This window comes from Anomaloglossus baeobatrachus, chromosome 7 (genome assembly GCF_048569485.1).
Source record: "Anomaloglossus baeobatrachus isolate aAnoBae1 chromosome 7, aAnoBae1.hap1, whole genome shotgun sequence".
Lineage (NCBI taxonomy): Eukaryota > Metazoa > Chordata > Amphibia > Anura > Aromobatidae > Anomaloglossus > Anomaloglossus baeobatrachus.
In genome coordinates this window covers 280,543,960-280,565,701 of record NC_134359.1, presented here as the reverse complement: position 1 = coordinate 280,565,701, position 21,742 = coordinate 280,543,960, and the positions used below count along the sequence as shown (strand labels likewise).

At 42.9% G+C, this 21,742-nt stretch overlaps 1 long non-coding RNA gene across 1 annotated transcript in view; it reads left to right on the top strand.

Moving 5' to 3' along the window:
- LOC142245500 (uncharacterized) overlaps nucleotides 1-21,742 on the top strand; it is a 271,128-nt gene that overhangs the window by 165,060 nt on the left and 84,326 nt on the right. The window contains exon 3 of the long non-coding RNA XR_012724779.1: nucleotides 1,458-1,573. This is a non-coding gene — a long non-coding RNA (uncharacterized LOC142245500). The remainder of the gene's footprint in view (nucleotides 1-1,457; nucleotides 1,574-21,742) is intronic.

The window sequence follows — 21,742 nt, the reverse complement described above, 5'->3', positions numbered from 1 at the left end:
AAAAATAAACAAGCAGGAAACTGCTTTACCTCACAGAAAGAATCATCTATGATCCGATGCTTTAATATCTTTATACTTCTTTACTTCCTCCCCTACCCAAGAGCTGTGGTATGATCAGAGCATGTCCCTGTATGGTCAGACACAGCCATGACACAGTACATAGCAGGGTCACATATATAAGATTATCTCAGCACAGGAATTTTTCGTTCTTTGAGGTAAAACATTTAAAAAAAAACCCAGACAGGTGCTTTACCTCACAGAAAGAATCATCTATGATCCGATGCTTTAATGTCTTTAAACTCTATTTTCCATATTCCCGGCCTAGGAGATGTGGTATGATCAGATACAGCCATTACACAGTACACAGCAGAGACACATATATAAGATTATCTCAGCACAGGAACATAATTTTTATCCACATCCAATTGTGGAAATTATTATTATTCCAAGATAAATATGTTCGTAGGAAAACATATAAATATATATATATATATATATATATATATATATATATATATATATAATCTATCTATATATAAGTATCTATCTATCTATCTATCTATCTATCTATCTATATATATATATATATATATATATATATATAAATATATGTAAATATATATACTTATATATAGATATATATTTATATATAGATATATATTTATCTAGATATTTTTATGTATACATATATATATGTGTATATAGATATATACATATATATGTATATATATGTGTATATAGATATATACATATACATAGCTATATATATATATAGATATATATATAGATATATATATATATATATAGATATATAGATATATATATATATAGATATATATATATATATGTATAGATATATATATATATAGATATATATATATATAGATATATATTTATATTTGCTTCTAGTGAGTGCTTGATCGTGGTCTGGGCTGCACTTGCTCTCTCTCACCAGCAGAGGCCGCTGGTGCTTTCCTCTGCGCACTGTGCTATCTCCGCACATAGTCTGTAGACTGAGGCTCCTGTTTATTGGTGCTAAACAGTTTATTATGAGGCCAGGCAGTGATAATGAATGTGTTTCCTTGGAAACAGCATCAATAATAGCAGAATAGCTCTGGCGCCAAACCTTTGATAGCAGGAAAGAGCCCTGTGTCTCTCTCTGTTTATCTATATGTCAGCTCGTGTGCTTGGCTGTAATCATGTGTATATACATATAGTATATATATTTATAATGTGTCGGTGCCTGTGGCAGACAGTTCCAAAGTGCAAGGATGCTTTTGCTATGGTATATGCAGATGATAGGGGATAAACTTAGCCTGGCTCGTATTAGAATTGATTTTTTTAGCCTATTGTGGCCTTTTTAATTGTTTTGCAGATTTAATTGTTTACACATATGTTATAGCAGTGCTCATTCATCTGATCGTACTAAATAAATGAGCATGATGATTATTTTATAGGTCACTTCTCATAATATCCCTGCTGGACAGAGGCACATTGTGATAAGTAAAGCGATACGAAAGCTGATGGCACTATATAGGGTGGTACTGTGGGAGACTCAGAACAGAATATGCAGGTAAAGACCCTTTGCCAATGTAGATACAGATAAAGTATAATTAAATGAGTTGTCCGATCTAAATCTATAAGGCTGTAGTTACTCAATGTGACTGCAGACTTATGAATCCTCACATCGCACCCACTCTGCACTGTGAAGATTCGTCGGTTTCAGAGCCGGAAATGGCAATCAGGTGCGTGCGAGTATGCAAAATCCATACACCTGGCCAGAATCCGCTGGTGCAGTCACTATGTACATACAGTTAGGTCTAGAAATCTTTGGACAGTGACACAATTTTTGCGAGTTGGCCTCTGCATGCCACCACATTGGATTTGAAATGAAACCTCTACAACAGAATTCAAGTGCAGATTGTAACGTTTAATTTGAAGGTTTGAACAGAAATATCTGATAGAAATTGTAGGAATTGTCACATTTCTTTACAAACACTCCACATTTTAGGAGGTCAAAAGTAATTGGACAAATAAACCAAACCCAAACAAAATATTTTTAGTTTCAATATTTTGTTGCAAATCCTTTGGAGGCAATCACTGCCTTAAGTCTGGAACCCATGGACATCACCAAACGCTGGGTTTCCTCCTTCTTAATGCTTTGCCAGGCCTTTACAGCCGCAGCCTTCAGGTCTTGCTTGTTTGTGGGTCTTTCCGTCTTAAGTCTGGATTTGAGCAAGTGAAATGCATGCTCAATTGGGTTAAGATCTGGTGATTGACTTGGCCATTGCAGAAGGTTCCACTTTTTTGCACTCATGAACTCCTGGGTAGCTTTGGCTGTATGCTTGGGGTCATTGTCCATCTGTACTATGAAGCGCCGTCCGATCAACTTTGCGGCATTTGGCTGAATCTGGGCTGAAAGTATATCCCGGTACACTTCAGAATTCATCCGGCTACTCTTGTCTGTTATGTCATCAATAAACACAAGTGAGCCAGTGCCATTGAAAGCCATGCATGCCCATGCCATCACGTTGCCTCCACCATGTTTTACAGAGGATGTGGTGTGCCTTGGATCATGTGCCGTTCCCTTTCTTCTCCAAACTTTTTTTCTTCCCATCATTCTGGTACAGGTTGATCTTTGTCTCATCTGTCCATAGAATACTTTTCCAGAACTGAGCTGGCTTCATGGGGTGTTTTTCAGCAAATTTAACTCTGGCCTGTCTATTTTTGGAATTGATGAATGGTTTGCATCTAGATGTGAACCCTTTGTATTTACTTTCATGGAGTCTTCTCTTTACTGTTGACTTAGAGACAGATACACCTACTTCACTGAGAGTGTTCTGGACTTCAGTTGATGTTGTGAACGGGTTCTTCTTCAACAAAGAAAGTATGCGGCGATCATCCACCACTGTTGTCATCCGTGGACGCCCAGGCCTTTTTGAGTTCCCAAGGTCACCAGTCAATTCCTTTTTTCTCAGAATGTACCCGACTGTTGATTTTGCTACTCCAAGCATGTCTGCTATCTCTCTGATGGATTTTTTCTTTTTTTTCAGCCTCAGGATGTTCTGCTTCACCTCAATTGAGAGTTCCTTAGACCGCATGTTGTCTGGTCACAGCAACAGCTTCCAAATGCAAAACCACACACCTGTAATCAACCCCAGACCTTTTAACTACTTCATTGATTACAGGTTAACGAGGGAGACGCCTTCAGAGTTAATTGCAGCCCTTAGAGTCCCTTGTCCAATTACTTTTGGTCTCTTGAAAAAGAGGAGGCTATGCATTACAGAGCTATGATTCCTAAACCCTTTCTCCGATTTGGATGTGAAAACTCTCATATTGCAGCTGGGAGTGTGCACTTTCAGCCCATATTATATATATAATTGTATTTCTGAACATGTTTTTGTAAACAGCTAAAATAACAAAACTTGTGTCACTGTCCAAATATTTCTGGACCTAACTGTACATTACATTACTAATTCTGTACTGATCCTGAGTTACTTCAGAGCTGCACTCACTATTCTGCTGGTGCAGTCACTATGTACATACATTACATTACTAATTCTGTATTGATCCTGAGTTACTTCAGGGCTGCACTCACTATTCTGCTGGGGCAGTCACTATGTACATACATTACATTACTAATTCTGTACTGATCCTGAGTTACTTCAGAGCTGCACTCACTATTCTGCTGGGGCAGTCACTATGTACATACATTACTTATCTTATACTGATCCTGTACTGATCCTGAGTTACAGCCAGTATTATACTCCAGAGCTACACTCACTATTCTGCTGGTGCAGTCACTGTGTACATACATTACATTACTTATCCTGTACTGATCCTGAGTAACATCCTGTATTATGCTCCAGAGCTGCACTCACTATTCTGCAGGTGGAGTCACTGTGTACATACATTACTTATCTTGAGTAACATCCTATATTATACTCCAGAGCTGCACTCACTATTCTGCAGGTGGAGTCACTGTGTACATACATTACTTATCTTGAGTAACATCCTATATTATACTCCAGAGCTGCACTCACTATTCTACAGGTAGAGTCACTGTGTACATACATTACATTCCTTATCCTGAGTTACCTCCTGTAATATCCTCCAGAGCTGCGCTCTCTATTGTGCTGGTGCAGTCACTGTGTACATACATTACATTACTGATCCTGAGTTACCTCCTGTATTATACTCCAGAGCTGCACTCACTATTCTGCTGGTGCAGTCACTGTGTACATACATTACATTAGTTATCCTGAGTTACATCCTATATTATACTCCAGAGCTGCACTCACTATTCTGCTGGTGCCATCACTGTGTACATAATTACATTACTTATCCTGAGTTACAGCCTGTATTATACTCCAGAGCTGCACTCACTATTCTGCTGGTGCCGTCTCTGTGTACATGCATTTCATTATTTATCTTATACTGATCCGGAGTTACACTCTGTATTATGAGGTGCATAATATGGATGTGACCCCTCAGGGGAGATGTGCCGTCCGCCGTAGCCTCCCCCGGGACGGTGGTCATCGTGGTCTCACATGGATATCAGTCTTGCATCATCATGTTTGTGAAAACACACAATCTGCTGCTCCTTAACCCCTGAATTTCTCTCCCCTGACATCAACATTGAACCGTGGCCAGAAATTGGACACACAGCTGGCTGCTGATGCTGACGGCATTACGGCCACATTCTCACCCACAGCCGTCACTCCCAGAAGATATGACTTAGCTGTTAGCCCAGCAGACAATGACAGGGAGAACAGTGGACACAAGTGAACAGCGTGACGTCAGCCCGTGTCTTGTATCCTTGTTTACTAACTGCATTGTAACAGGTGCCCGCAGTCACATCCGGCACAAAAATGTGCCAATATTAGTAGGAGATAGTGATGGGTTACCCTACTATTTACTTTACCATGGCCGAAATTTGTCAATGGGTTTTATATAAAGTTAATTGAAAAAAAGGTGGTGTATAGGGTATATACAGCGTATGGAGTCTGTAACTCCCAACTGTCACAGATCTAGCAGAACAGTCACAAATTTGGGGAGCTTTCCAATTGTCTCAAAAGGTTGGTAGTCTGTCCTGACTTCAACTGCATCTGTGTCTACAGGAGGTAGATACAGCTCATTGTAATAGTATAGAAAGGAGCCGATGGATCCTTGCTCCACCATTCTGTCTAGGTAGAGCCTGAAAGTCCTGTAAGAAATTTTAAGTCACTTGACCTGAAGGACTTGGCCTGATATTAGGGCACTACCGAGACTGGCAACAAAGAACAGTTCAGGGGAAGCAGATGTGATAATCATGCGTTATGCTTATGTGAGGGCATCATCCTGTGTAAAGTGTAACTGTGGGCACATCATACTGTGTGGGGGGAATGTACTCTGGAGTCATCATACTGTGTGGGGGAATGTACTCTGGAGACATCATACTGTGTGGGGGGAATGTACTCTGGGGACATCATACTGTGTGGGGGGAATGTACTCTGCGGATATCATACTGTGTGTGGGGGGAATGTACTCTGGAGACATCATACTGTGTGGGGGGATTGTACTCTGGGGACATCATACTGTGTGTGGGGGGAATGTACTCTGGAGACATCATACTGTGTGGGGGGATTGTACTCTGGGGGCATCATACTGTGTGGGGGGGAATGTACTCTGCGGACATCATACTGTGTGTGGGGGGAATGTACTCTGGAGACATCATACTGTGTGGGGGGAATGTACTCTGGGGACATCATACTGTGTGGGGGGAATGTACTCTGGGCACATCATACTGTGTGGGGGGAATGTACTCTGGGGACATCATACTGTGTGGGGGGAATGTACTCTGGGGACATCATACTGTGTGGGAGGAATATACAAGGGTGTGTCCAGCTCAACTCACTGCTTTAGGAGACCACAATCTCACCGTGCAGGGATCCATTTGGAGTCAGCCAGCTCCCTTGGTATCCAGAATTCCATGCAAAAAGTCGATCCAGCACAGTTCCAGTAATTTAAAAATAAAAATCCTTTATTGAAGAAATATTAAAAAGCCATCATGCCAACTACTAATACTCTGGGGACATCATACTGTGTGGGGGGAATGTACTCTGGGGACACCATACTGTGTGGGGGGAATGTACTCTGGGGACACCATACTGTGTGTGGGGGGAATGTACTATGTGGACATCATACTGTGTGTGGGGGGATATACTTTGGGGACATCATACTGTGTGTGGGGGAATGTATTATAAGGACATCGTACTGTGTGTGGGGGAATGTACTATGGGGACATCACACTGTGTGTGGGGGAATGTACTATGGGGACATCATACTGTGTGTGGGGGAATGTATTATAAGACATCATACTGTGTGTGGGGGAATGTACTATGGGGACATCATACTGTGTGTGGGGGAATGTACTTTGGGGACATCATACTGTGTGTGGGGGAATGTACTTTGGGGACATCATACTGTGTGTGGGGGAATGTACTATGGGGACATCATACTGTGTGTGGGGGAATGTATTACAAGGACATCATACTGTGTGTGGGGGAATGTACTTTGGGGACATCATACTGTGTGTGGGGGAATGTACTTTGGGGACATCATACTGTGTGTGGGGGAATGTACTATGGGGACATCATACTGTGTGTGGGGGAATGTATTACAAGGACATCATACTGTGTGTGGGGGAATGTACTTTGGGGACATCATACTGTGTGTGGGGGAATGTACTTTGGGGACATCATACTGTGTGTGGGGGAATGTACTATGGGGACATCATACTGTGTGTGGGGGAATGTACTTTGGGGACATCATACTGTGTGTGGGGGAATGTACTTTGGGGACATCATACTGTGTGTGGGGGAATGTACTATGGGGACATCATACTGTGTGTGGGGGAATGTACTTTGGGGACATCATACTGTGTGTGGGGGAATGTACTTTGGGGACATCATACTGTGTGTGGGGGAATGTATTATAAGGACATCATACTGTGTGTGGGGAAAGTACTATGGGGCCATCATTCTGTGTCCTGAGGAAAGTAATTTGGGAGAATCATACTGTGTGTTGGGACCATAAAAGTGGCACTGTAATGTGTGGGAACACTAATGGGCCTCGTTAGGAGAAGCTTTTTTTTTTATTTTTTATAACTGAATGTTTGTTCATTCGTCAATTAAGATTTACAAAATAGAGATAAGAAAAAGCATACATATACTGTATTCACAATGTTCCATACAGCATACAAATCGACAAGACAATGACATATGAGGAGGAGGGGAAGGAAGAAAGGACCAAGGTATGAGACATAGCTAACTTAGCACAAACCCCTAATAATCACTCGGGGCCCAATATATATCCCATAGTGTCCCAACTGCTTTACAACCTTCAGATGTGATATTTATTAAGGCTGTGAGATGCTCCATGCGTCGTATATCTTGCACCTGGGAATGTAGTGCATTGAACAATGGAGATTGTACCAAGTTCACGCCCAAAAAATGTTCGTAAAGTCTCCGTCGTTGGAACCACACCTCCAACATTGATTAGGTATGTTAGGATTACGGTTATGGAATAGAGAAGGGGGGAGGGTGCCAAAACCAAAGCAGTTAAATTGGCTTTCCTTATATGTAAAGCAAGTAGGAGTCTTAGCTGCTCTTCTCCATACCCCTTGCCAAACATCAGGGGAAGGAGATTCCCCCAAGAAACTCTTCCAGCTAACCATATAAGAATGTTTCGGAGGATCTTCTGGATGTGGATCAAGTAGTATCTTGTACATATGGTATCAGATATAAGACCTTCAGTTGATTCTCCTGCCCTGCAAAGCCTCTGAAATCGGGTTAGAAGAGGATCATAAAGGAAGAGTAGAGAGAATGCATACAGTGTATAATTTGCTAATAGTGATAGTAAGAATTTGAGGGTAACTTAAAACTAGATTGTAGGGCAGTAGGGACCTAGAATGTACAACTAATATATAAAGCTGTGTGTGTGTGTGTGTGTGTGTGTGTGTGTGTGTGTTCGGGATTGGCATCTGCACCGTCGCAGCTACAGCCACAAAATTTTACCCACTCACACTTCTGGACCCTGAGAGCGTCATAGGCTATGTTTTGAGGAGAAATTTTAACCCCACGCTTTACAGTTATTCACCAAAAAACCTACCTCCATTAAGGCGAATGGAGCTGGGAGCCACAGTGCAGCCAGAACTTCAGAAGAATGCGCAGCCACGCCCTTAAATGGAATGTTGGTGTGTCACAATGCAGCCAGGGAAAGAGACAGACACAGACAGGGAAAGAGGCAGACACAGATAGGGTAAGAAACAGACATAGACAGGGTAAGAGACCAAAGAGACAGACACAGACAAAGAGACAGACTGACAGGGAAAGAGAGAGACAGGTTAAGAGACAGACACAGACAGGTTAAGAGACAGACACAGACAAAGAGACAGAGACAGACACAGGGAAACAGACAGACAGGGAAAGAGAGGGAAAGAGACAGACAGGGTAAGAGACAGACAAAGACAGACAAAGAGAAAGACACAGGGAAAGAGAGGGAAAGAGACAGACAGGGAAAGTGACAGAGATAGACAGACAGGGAAAGAGATTGAGACAGTTAACAACAGTTACTAACCCAGGCGAAGCCGGGTAGTACAGCTAGTCATCTATATTAGCAAAACAAAGAAATTTCTTATCAATCCATGGCTTAATTAGACTGCTATCCAAACTATCTGGCAGTTTAGGATTGAACTAGAAGGAAGCTAAGGGGAAGTGTTTCGACATTTTTATATATGTGTGCCAGATTTTTCTAGTGAAAGCTATTGGTATCCAACTTGGATGAATCAAGCTTATTTAATCCCTTAATGAGACATTATGTGCTATGTAATGTACATCATGGGTTGTGTCCCTGCCTTTGATGCTGGCTCGCTCGTTGAGCCCACATCATTCCCTGTACTTGATGGCTGATCTAATCTGCCATCATGTGCCTCTAACAGCTGCGGGCAGATCAAAAATCCACCCGCAGCTGTTAACAAGTTAAATCTTGATGTCAATCTCTGACAGCAGGATTTAACACACTCCGGCAGGGAGCCCGGCATTCCCACTCCCATCGGCGCTCCCGTGACGTGATGATGGGGCACAATGGATTGTCATTATAGTCAGTGGTCAGCTGATGACTCTTGTGTCTGTTGTTATGATCCTCCTGTGACCGCCGGCTGTGCGCCGTCATTCATAGATCGTGATTTTTGCTATAGAGAGCAGTTTGGTGCTGATGCTGAAACTCATGTTAAAGATGAGGCTAGGGCTGATGTTGGTGCTGAGGCTGATGTTGGTGCTGATGTTGATGCTGAGGCTGATGTTGATGCTGAGGCTGATGTTGATGCTGATGTTGATGTGTATGCTGAGGCTGATGTTGGTGCTGATGTTGATGTGTATGCTGAGGCTGATGTTGGTGCTGATGTTGATGCTGAGGCTGATGTGTATGCTGAGGCTGATGTTGATGTTGATGTTGAGGCTGATGTTGAGGCTGATGTTTATCTGTATGCTGAGGCTGCTGTTGAGGCTGAGGCTGATGTTGATGCTGAGGCTGATGTTGATGCTGAGGCTGAAGCTGATGTTGAGGCTGAAGCTGATGTTGATGCTGATGCTGAAGTTGATGCTGATGTTGATGTTGATGCTGAGGCCGATTGCTGATGCTGAGGCTGTTGATGCTGATGCTGATATTGATGCTGATGCTGCATTTTTGGGTTGATGCGATGTTTTGATCGCTTGTTGTTGCATTTTAATTCAATGTTGCACGACCAAAAAAACATAATTTTGGCATTTGGAATCTTTTTCTCGCTACGCCATGTACTGATCAGATTAATGTATTTTATATTTTGATAGTTCAGATATTTCTCAACTCTGTAATACCAAATGTGTATTTTTTTAATTGTTTTATTTTCAATGGGGCAAAATGGGGGTGATTTGAAATTTTGTGTTTTTTTATTTTTTCATATTTTTTATTTTTTTTTACATATTTTTATTGTTTTTACTACTTGAAGCTGCAATACTCCGATCTCTTGTGCAATACATAGCGATGCTTCAGAATCAGCTCTGCTCTGTACAGCAGGAATGCTGATCTCCTTTAAATAGTTTCGCTCAGCCGGCATTCACAGGAAGCTTGTCATGACATACACAGCGGTCATCAGCCGGCCCCTGGCTATCCTGAAGACCCATCGGTACCCTGTAATCACATCACAGAGCTGCCGATAGGAGCGGGGAACGGCATACTCCCCTCTGGCATGCGTAAAATCCCGCTGTCAGAGATTGACAACGGGATTTAACTAGTTGACAGGCGCGGGTGGATCAAAGAATCTTTATTAATTTTGAACTATTCAGCCATCTTTCCCCCCAACTCATCTTTATGTATCGGTCTCTGTGTCTCCAATGGCAGATCTTAGCCTGTGCTAAAGATTGAGTGACAGTGAGCATCTCCGGTGTGTGATCCAACCACGATATTACACCTATGTCAGTGTCCGATGTCAGCCTAGGCGCCAATATCACCAAAAAAGAAATCTATTCTAGTATGGGTGCCGGGCGGGGAGGAGAAAAAGTGAAGGTTTTCTTAGTGGGGTAATTAATTCGCCAGAGGTCAAAAAGGGCACATTTTTCATCTTAGTTTTCTAAGGTTGCAGATAACCTATGTTGGGATTTCTTTGGTTGTATTTTGTGTATGGGTAACCTATCCACTGTGTCCCAAGAAGATAGCATTAAAATCCTCTCCAATAACCCAGGCGGATGGAGGCAGGCGAGATCATTTCAAAAATATTCGATTGAAGAAGGAAATTTGTGAGGCATTGGGTACGTGTATGTTACATAGCAAGATTGGTATCTCATTGTAGGAACCTTGCAGTATAATATATCTTTCCTTAAGGGGGCTTTACATGCAACGACATCGCTAACGAGATGTCGTTTGGATCACGGAATTCGTGACGCACATCCAGCCTCGTTAGCGACGACGTTGCGTGTGAAACGCACGAACGACTGTTAACGATCAAAATTACTCACCTAATCATTGATCGTTGACACGTCATTCAAATCCCAAATATCGCTGCTGTTGCAGGACGCAGGTTGTTTTTGGTTCCTGAGGCAGCACACATCGCTACGCGCGACACCCCAGGAACGACGAAAAACACCGTACCTGCGTCCTCCGGCAATGAGGTGGGCGTGTCTTACCTTCAGCTGCTCTCCGCCCCTCCGCTTCTATTGGACAGCTGCCGTGTGACGTCGCTGTGACGCTGCGTGAACCGTTCCCTTACAAAGGAGGCGGTTCGCCGGTCACAGCGTTGTCGCTAGGTAGGTAAGTCCGTGTGACGGGTCTTAGCGATGTTGTGCGCCATTGGCAGCGATTTGCCTGTGACGCACAACCGACAGAGGCTGGGGCTTTTTTGCGTGTAAAGCAGCCTTAAGGCTTCAATATCTCTAACGATGGTGGTCCAGGGGAATCAAAATCCTCGGTATCTTTAGTGGTTCTTTAGCTTTAACGTCCCCTTTCTTTTTAGCCAGTATTGGCCACAGGTAGGTCATTCATCCTCTCTGCAAGGACGGCAGGCTCAGGAGCAGAAATTCTGTAGGACCATCAAGCTCAGCTCCAAGACATAACACTCAGGAGCAGAATTTCTGAGTGGGCACATATAAACAACTGGTGTCACGCTGGTTAACGGGTACGAAAGGGAAGGGATGGGAAACCCCATGTCTAGGGAAATGGAAGATGGAGACCCTTTACCAAACCTACTGCTGGTCCCTGGGGTCCCTCACCACCCTAGATGGGTTCCTCACCTATGCGCCGAGCCGGATACCTGACCCTAGGACTCCCTAGTGATGGTCCGTAAATAGGGAACAGGTGGGAAGAGCTCTTCATCAACCCCACTAAACACTAAAGACAACACAAGGAGGACACACAGGGGGAAAATGCTGGGCTACTTATCCACAGATGACTCAGGCAGAAGTTCAACAAAGTTTTAAGCAATGATACCACAGAGGAGTACAAGCCACCTGCTTCCAACCAAGGCCTGAATGAACTGGAAATATCCCCAGCACCAGTCCATGAAAGGAAGCACCAAGAGAATACTGATGATCAGCAGCTGGGTGGAAGGCGAGCTACTGCTGGGTCCAAAAGGGGAGAGATGAATCCAGCAGGACAGTTACCTATACCAATGAATACTGACAGCAGAAACAATGTAAAGTCAGAGAGCATTCCACGCAGCTAAACACTGTGACCTTCTATGGCCAGAAACCACATGACTGTCTGTCACCCGTGACAACTGGCCAGGGTTAAGGAACTAGCTTAGTGCAAAATAGAAATTGCTGAGATGCGTGATGTGTGCGATAGTACGTGTCCTTCTTTCCTGTTTTCAGAGTTAGGCGGTAAAGCTATCTGGGCATTCATCTGGATCCATTGAAACACCCATTGCAATTGAAGAGATAGCAAAGTCCAAAGTCAAGTGTGGAAAGACAGGATTCAGATAATACCTCCAACAGAGCAATGGAGTAGAATGAGCCAATCTGTGTTTATATGGAGACCATTAGTGCTTTTTTTTCCCATAGCATGCATTTTTTTTTAGACAGGCACAAGAGTGTAGTAGACCAAGTTCTTGTGCTTGTGTAATGGGGTGGCAGGGGATAACAGTGGACCGGGGCTTCTAAACTAGCCCTCAGACTAGGGGGAGCCTCTAGCTGACCCTGATCCTAGAGATACGCCTGAAGGTGACAATGTCTGGGCTGCCTTCCTACCCCTGCTCCTGACCAGCCCTGATCTAATACACCCTCTCTCTGAACCTGCGGGGGCAGGACAGGAGCGTGTAATCACCAGCAGTGATAGACAAACAGAGGAAACCAAAACTCTATCACACAGCACACTCACACAGGGTAATCAGACAGTAAGAGATAAGGAGGAAAACTAAGCAGGAAAGAAATAAACAGATGACCGGAAGGATTCCACTGCACACCAAGCACAGTATATCAGCAGACTGGAAAACTACAGCACACGGGGGCCGGTTTAGCAGAAAGCTATAGTCGGCACAGGAAGATAAATTCCTCCATCTTAAAAAGGCAGGAAGTACCTGTGATAGGTCTTCGGTAACATGTGATCCAAAAGGTAACCAGCAGGCTAGCAGAAATTAACTTCTACTAGTCCAATCATTATAACGAACACATAGCTGGTTGACGCCCAAGCCTGCCTGTGCAACTGAAAAGCACCAGAGAAAGTATAGTAAGGAGTGTCAGATTCTGCAGTGTAAACGGCGTCTGATGCTGCCATGACATTCAGCGAGTTTACAGAAAAACACTATGTGACAGCTTGCCTGAAAAGACAGACACCACCATAAGAAAACCACAAACTGAGCCCATGTGAATTCTGTTTCTCTCATTCCACTGTACGGCTGTCACATGTAATGTGATTTCTAGCTGTAGAAGGTCACTGCCATTGGCAGCACAGAATGCTCCCTGACTTTCCATTGTTCCTGCTGTCAGTATTCATGTGTATAGGTAGCTTGCTGGATTCATCTCTCCCCCTTTTGGACCCAGCAGGAGCTCGACTTCCACCTAGCTGATGATTATCATTATTCCCTTAATATTTAAATACCCCTTCATTGCTTTGGACTGTACTGGTGATATTTTCAGTTACTTCAAGCTGAGGTTGCAAGCAGGTGGCTTGTACTGTTCTGTGGTATCGTAGCTAAAAGCTCTGCTGAACGTCCAACTGAGTCATATAATAAGTAGTTCATGCGTTTCTCTCTGTGTCCTCTTTGTGTCTTCTATAGTGTTTAGTGGGGTTCCCGAAGAGTTCATCCCATCCATTCCCTATTTAGGGCCCAGCACTAGAGATCCCTAGGGTCAGGTATCTGGCTCGGTGCATATGTGTGGAACCTTTCTAGGGTGGTGAAAGACTCCAGGGACCAACAGTAGGTTTGGTCAGGGGTCACCATCTTCCCTCTCCCTAGACACAGGGTTTCCCTTCCCTTTCTATGTCTCTGTACCTAGCGCGTCATTGGCTCTTTTGAAGGTTCCTTCTGAATCCCATTTTTTCGGCTGGAGAGGAGTTAAATGGGCTTCACATGCAGCAACATCGCTAACGAGATGTCGTTGGTGTCATGGAATTCGTGCCGCACATCCGACCTTGCGTGTGAAACGCAGGAACGACCGTTAACGATCAAAATTACTCATCTAATCGTTGATCATTGACACGTCGTTCCTTTCCCGATTATCGTTGCAGGACGCAGGTTGTTCGTTGTTCCCGACGCAGCACACATCGCTACGTGTGACACCGCAGGAACGAGGAACATCACCGTACCTGCGGCCGCCCGTAATGAGGAAGGAAGGAGGTGGGTGGGATGTTCGGCTCGCTCATATCCGCTTTTCTTGGGCGGTGGCTTAGTGACGCCGCTGTGACACTGAACGAACCTCCCCCTTAGAAAGGAGGCGGTTAGCCGGCCACAGCGACGTCGCTAGGCAGGTAAATCCGTGTGACGGGTCCTAGCGATATTGTGCGCCACGGGCAGCGATTAGCCCGTGGCGGACAACCGACGGGGGCGGCTGCGTGTAAAGCCCGCTTTACTCTACACTTTAGGACATTCCACAACCACAAAAATGTAAATTTTATATGGAAAAAAAAAAAAATGTCTTGCCCGTCTGTGAGATAACCTTTTATAGAGTTCTTTATCTTTGATATAATCAACTCTAAATAACCAATAGGATCACTTGATATTTCTCGCCAAAAAAACCCCATTGTTTTGTCTTGTTTGGCAATGTTTGAAAATGAAAAAAAAAAAAGATAAAATAGTAATGCTAAAAAGAGAATAAGTGTTCGTGTATATTGTAAATGTCTGATTGAAACCTGCTCTGGATTTAGGCAGTTGTGTGCTCCAGGCAGCCGTTCACGTTCTGATTAATGGGGTATTGCAAAATTATTGAATTGCTGAAAATCTGTTAGTTCCTCGTGTGCGTAAATAAATCACAGATGCGATCGTCTGAAAGTGTCCAGAAGGTTTCACACGCAGCAAACTTTTTGTTATTTTTTTTTTTTAATATCTGTTTTTGGAAAGATCGAAAGACATGGAACAAAGAAACGTTTTGGAGAGTAAAGTTTTTCACCCCCCCTAAAATTAATTTTGTTGAAATTCCTCATTATTAGAATTGAGCACTTTCGCTGTTGACACATTTCCTGCCCACCCTGTGAGATTCTCAATCCCATCCGATTTCATACTGAGCCAATTACACAGGACCGGGCCTCAAGGCACTAGCCGTCTACCTTTTGTGTGTAACGTCTGTGGAGCCTTATCAACCCCCCCAGCTCTAAAAACCTCATGTATTTGATAAAGAAAGGTGGGGAGACGTCCCAAGAGGAGGGGACCTTCTGGGAAGAATGCAAGGAACATGGACGAGGAATTTAGACCTAGACAAGAGGCTTAGCAGCATTAAAGCTATTTCTTCATTGTTCACATTTTTCATGCCAACTTAACTTTCAATAGACTACAAGACAATAACTCAATAATTAGCACGGGAAGGTGATAAAAAAAGAAACTGAATGAGCGTGGATTAGTTTATGGGGACGTTTTGCATCTAAGGAACCTGGAGCCAGCTAGAATAGGCAAATAAACATCTTAGTGATGTCTCGTTTAATGGCTTTCTTCTGCTGCTAGCTTCCAAGCGTTCAGGAGAGACACTCATCTGATCTACACTGCGCCAACCATTCAGACTTTAGTTTAATCAAAATCATCATTCATTGGGTAAAACTTACAAATCAACAATTGTTTCAGACGATCCATCACAGATCACTATTGTCTGAAATTAAGTTAGCTCCATTTGATCTTCACAAACTACCGTGTATACTTGAGTAGAAGCCGACCCGAATGTAAACCAAGACACCTATTCGTACCACAAAAAAACTGGGAAGCCTTATTGACTAGACTATAAGCCTTGGGTCAGGAATGCAGCAGCTACTGTTAAATTTACAAAATAAAAATATACACTAATAAAATGTAATTTGCCCCATTCTTCTGCCCTGTAGTAATGTGCCCATCCTTGTGCCCTGTAGTAATGTGCCCATCCTTGTGCCCTGTAGTAATGTGCCCATCCTTGTGCCCTGTAGTAAGGTGCCCATCCTTGTCCCTGGTAGTAATGTGCCCCATCCTTGTATCCTGGAATAAAGTGCCCATCCTTGTGCCCCATCCATGTGCCCTATAGTAATGTGCCCCATCCTTGTGCCCTTTAGTAATGTGCCCAATCCTTTTGCCCTATAGTAATGTGTCCCATCCTTCTATCCTGTGGTAATGTGCCCATCTTTGTGCCCTGTAATAATGCACCCATCCTTGTATCCAGTAGTAATGATCCCATCCTTATATCCTGTAATAATGTGCCCGATCCTTGTGCCCTATAGTAATGTGCCCCATCCTTGTATCCTGTAGTAAAGTGCCCCATCCTTGTATCTGGTAGTAATGTGTCCCATTCTTGTGCCCTGTAGTAATGTGCCCCATCCTTCTATCCTGTAGTAATTTGCCCATCTTTGTGCCCTGTAATAATGCACCCATCCTTGTATCTGGTAGTAATGATACCATCCTTGTATCCTGTAGTAATGTGCCCCATCCTTGTGCCCTGTATTAATGTGCCCCATCCTTGTGCCCTGTAGTAGTGTGCCCATGCTTTAGTAATGTCCCCTTCTTGTCCCCTATTATGCCGTTGTTCACATACACACGCAAAAAATTCTTCTCACCTGTCCTCCGTTACCTCGGTGTCCTCTTACCTGCTTCTTGCAGACTGCTGGCACATAGACCCCTCTATGATCTTGGTTGCTACACGGGGCGACCACTGCCGTCAGCGCTTTATTTACTTCAGTTGAATGATTTGCAGCACTGCAAATCATTCAACTGAAGTAAAGTGTAGCTGCCTAGATCATCGAGGTGGCTATGTGCTAGTGGCCGCAAGACGCGGGTAAGAGGACACCAAGGAAACTCGAGTATAAGCCGAGGTGGGGGGGGGTTTCAGCATAAAAAATTGCAGCCTGCCTCAGCTTTTATACAGGCTGCACAGCAATATGGAGAAGCCTGTACGACCATGCCTGAACCTGGTTTAAATGTGGCCGGAAAATGGGAATTTCATAAAATTTGACTTCTCTCGATCATCTCTAGTTGATGGAATTGACCCTTATGAACATCCATTGAGCCCAAAAAATTTGGTAGTTTCACATGTTGTTTTTGCAGTTTTTTATTTTGTGATTTTTTTTTTAATTTCTTTATTTTTGCCACATTCAAATTATTATATAGCATGACAAACACTAGTAAGTGTTCTTTGTAGAGATATATATATATATATATATATATATATATATATATATATATATATATATATATATATATATATGTATGTATGTATGTATCTATATATATATAACAAAATCATGTACAATATGTTTTAAGGTTCGTAGGGTTTTGTTTTTTTCCCAAAAAGTATAAAGCAAAGTTGCATTGGAGGGCTGTCAGATGAAGTAGTACTTTCTTTTAACATAAAGCAGAAGGGTATTTTTCATTACAAAAGAAAGCACATGATAAATGCGATCAGGATCAAACGGCGGAGACGATCAGTCAGTTCTAATAATATATACTGATAACAGGAGCGCGGCGCTGAAAGCTCAGAGGTTCACGGTGGTATGGATGCAGTTTACCTTGTTATTTCTTAAAGGGACACTGCAAAAAAAAATTTTAGATACTGCGTTATCGTCCCCTTATACCCAGCCTTGGCTATAATATAGTGTACATATTTTATCTGGAGTGAGTATATAAGGAGGCGGCAAGAACATGACAACTCTGAAAGTTCAGAACTTCATGCTTTTTAAGCGCCTCAAATTAAAATCCATCTTAGCCACCAATTCTTATAGACCCTAAATTCAGAGGACCATTACAAAGACTCCTTATTTTTATTGGGATACACCAAATCTATGGATTGTTGCAAAGACATTTTAAACAGGCAACAATCGGCCGAACGTTGGTTCATGTCGTCGTTCCTAATTAATGCCTAGTGCATGCTGACTCCGCAATCAAACAACAAGTAAAGGCTGCTTTACACGCGTCGATTTCATGTGTGATCGCACCCGCCCCCATCGTTTGTGCGGCACGGGCAATTTGTTGCCCGTGTCGCACAAAGTCAGTAACCCCCGTCACACGTACTTACCTCGCGAACGACCTCGATGTGGGCGGCGAACATCCACTTCCTGAAGGGGGAGGGACGTTCGGCGTCACAGGAACGTCACACAGCCGCCAGCCAATAGAAGCGGAGGGGCGGAGATGAGCGGGACGTAACATCCCGCCCACCTCCTTCCTTCCGCATTGCCGGCGGCCGCAGGTAAGCTGTTTTCATCGTTCCTGGGGTGTCACACGGAGCGATGTGTGCTGCCTCGGGAACAATGAACAACCGGCGCGCAGAAGGACGTTCGATATTTAGAAAATGAGCTACGTGTACCGATAAGGTGAGTATTTTTGCTCGTTCACACTTGCTCGTAGCTGTTACACGCTACGATATATCAAACGATGCCGGATGTGCGTCACTAACGACGTGACCCCGACGACATATCGTAAGATATATCGTAGCGTGTAAAGCCCGCTTAAGTTCTCATTTACCGGTAGACATGAAACTTACGATTTGTGAACCGGAAATATAACCTATCAGATTTAATTTTTTTACTGCCACTATTGGCAGACACCACAAATGCATGGCATGATTAACCGATGGGCTTATCATTTGCACCAACCTACACTCTTCTTTTCCTTTTTTGTTTACCTGCCTCCATGACCCAACATAATCCATATCATATCAAATGTGCAAAGATGTGCACAATAAACTATTTTATGTTGTACCTGCAGTGGATTTCATATTAAAGGGGCTCTGTCACCGCAAAATAACTATCCAAACCAAGTACTTTGTGCACCCTTGATGTGGCCAAACAGTTTAACGCACCATTGACGTGGTCAAACAGTTTAGTACATCCTTGATTTGGGCAAACAGTTTAGTGCACCCTTGAAGTGGCCAAACAGTTTAACGCACCATTGACGTGGCCAAACAGTTTAGTGCACCCTTGATGTGGCCAAACAGTTTAGTGCACCCTTGACATGGCCATACAGTTCAGTGCACCCTTGACGTGACCAAACAGTTCAGTGCACCCTTAACGGGGCCAAACAGTTTAGCTCACCATTGAGTTGTCCAAACAGTTCCGTGCACCCTTGACGTGGCTAATCCGTTTAGTGCACCTTCCCACCTACTTGTTTTCCATCTATCTTGGCCTTTCTCTGTCTCTATAAAGCCAGAGCTGTCAATCAGAATAGTGGGGGTAGGAAAAGAAGGAAGGTGCACTTAAATTTTTGGCCATACCAGGGCTGTACCAAGCTTGTGCTTGGCTTGAGCAGTTATTCAGACTCACTTTAAGTGCTTGCTCACACTCATGCTAAAGAATCGGATGGATTACGCACATGAAACTCGGCCCAAACTCTGATAGGAGCGTAAACCGTGTCAGTTTACTGTGATCTTTCATGTGAGAATCGGATCACAGGTGAGAAGAAGACGGAGAAGTTAATTTTTCCATCCCTTCCATTGTATGTGTCGGCATAAATCGGACTGCACTCAGATGACATCTTAGTGCAGTCCAATATTTTGCACGCACCCACAGATTTGAATGGGTGTTCACCATCCAATATACGATGCCAATTGCAGCATGCAGACACTTTTTTTCTCATGCCGAATCGGCATGACTAGAAATATGTTGGTCGATATTGCCCTATGGAATAACATTGGTACAAAACATCAGATAGCACTGGTCCAAGTTATACGCTAATTATGCACTAGTGTGAGCATACCCTAAATGTCAGGCTTTGGAAAAAAATGGGTTTTTTTATATAACGATGATGCTTTTTTAGATTTCTCCTTAGTCCAAATTTTTATCTGAGACATCATTTATAAAAGAAAATTCTGCCATAGCCTTAGAGCTGTTTTACACATCACTTTTTTGGGGGAGGTACATGTCCTATCCGTTTGTTTTTTATAGCCCCATTATAATCCATGTGCCTCTTGCAATGTACGGTTTTCTTTAATGACCGATTTTAATTTTTAGAGAGTTGAAAAACTTGGAAAAGTTGTTTTTCTTCATATGGAAAACGGATGAAACAAGGATTGTAAAAACTGATACAAGAGTCAAAAATTATTCCTGATGTGTAAAACTAATTTTCTAAAAAGTTCTCCGAAATTTAAAATTTTTATGTATAGGAAACCACTTGGATCACTTATATTTTTGTAATACCATAAACAACAACATAACTTAATAGGATTTAAAGAGGACAAACCACTAGAATTTTCCTATATAAACTAAAGTCAGTGCTATACTGGCACTATCATGCTGATTCTATACATGCCTTTAGTTGTGAGATCGGATGTATACTTTCTGAAATACAGGCAAGTACAATTTGTGAAATGCACTGTTATTTGATTGATAGAAGCTACAGAATATCTAATTGGTGAATTGGGTTTTGCTAGTTATTCCCGCCCCTGTCTGCCTGTCCTTCCTCCCTCCCTCCCTCCTCCCCCTGTAATAACAGACAGGGGGAGGAAGGACAGTCATACAGGGGCGGGAATAACTAGCAAAACCCGATCCACCTATAAGATATTCTGCAGCTTCTATCAATCAAATAACAGTGCATTTCACAAACTTTACTTGCTTGTGTTTCAGAAAGTATACATCCGATCTCACAACTAAAGGTATGTATAGAATCAGCATGATAGTGCCAGTATAGCACTGGCTTTAGTTTATATATGAAAATCCTGGTGGGTTGTCCTCTATAAGCCAGAATCTGGTCATCCTCCCTGGAGGACAAGTGGGGAAGACATACACAAGGCCAATGAGCGTTGGGTCCAATACATTCAAGACATCACTGATGGTATGGAGACTGTTTCCCCGTCATAAAAGCATTGGATGTTTTAAATTATAAGCAAAGACGTCTTGGGGATATTTCTTCTGGAAAATTAGCATCTTGGGACCTTCTAAATTAATATATTTAAAGAAACAATACAAATAGCACGGAACAAAGCATTTTTGCTGCCGTGATTCATATGTTAAGAGTTCAGATTCAACGTCCCGAGCTCCATAAATTTAACACGTTCAACTTATATAGTCTAATACCAAGCTTTTTCTTAGATTATGTGGATGAAGATGAAGCCTACTGCAAATCATTTGCTTGTTTGACCTTCTCGAAAGCAAAAAAATAGAACTTATTTAGGTCATAAATATCTGGAAGTCCATGGTCCTCTGAGCTTCACGTCAGACGTCTACATTGATCCATCAAGTCTTTAAGTTGCTTGATTTTGGCCATTAATCCAAGTTAGCCACATGGGTCACTGATCTCTCCGTTATTCGAGAATATTCAAGGAGTTAAACCTCGAGGAACCAAATTCCACCGTATTCTCCCGGGAGGCCAACAGGATTGTTGAGCTGTTCCCCACCAGACTGCATTGGAGCCTCTTCGTACTGTGGAAATTAAAAGCAGGAGCCGTGGAACAGTGACAAAAATCTGCATTACGTTATGCCATTCCTTTTTTCCCTTAAAGATGTTATAATACATGGTTCTTGAAAAATATCCAGCGAACATCATCAAAGTGGTAGACACACTTTATAAAGAACAATAGTTTTTTGAAGGGGCGACTGGGCGGGCGGCCCATCTTGTTTCCTAATCCTGTTTAATGCC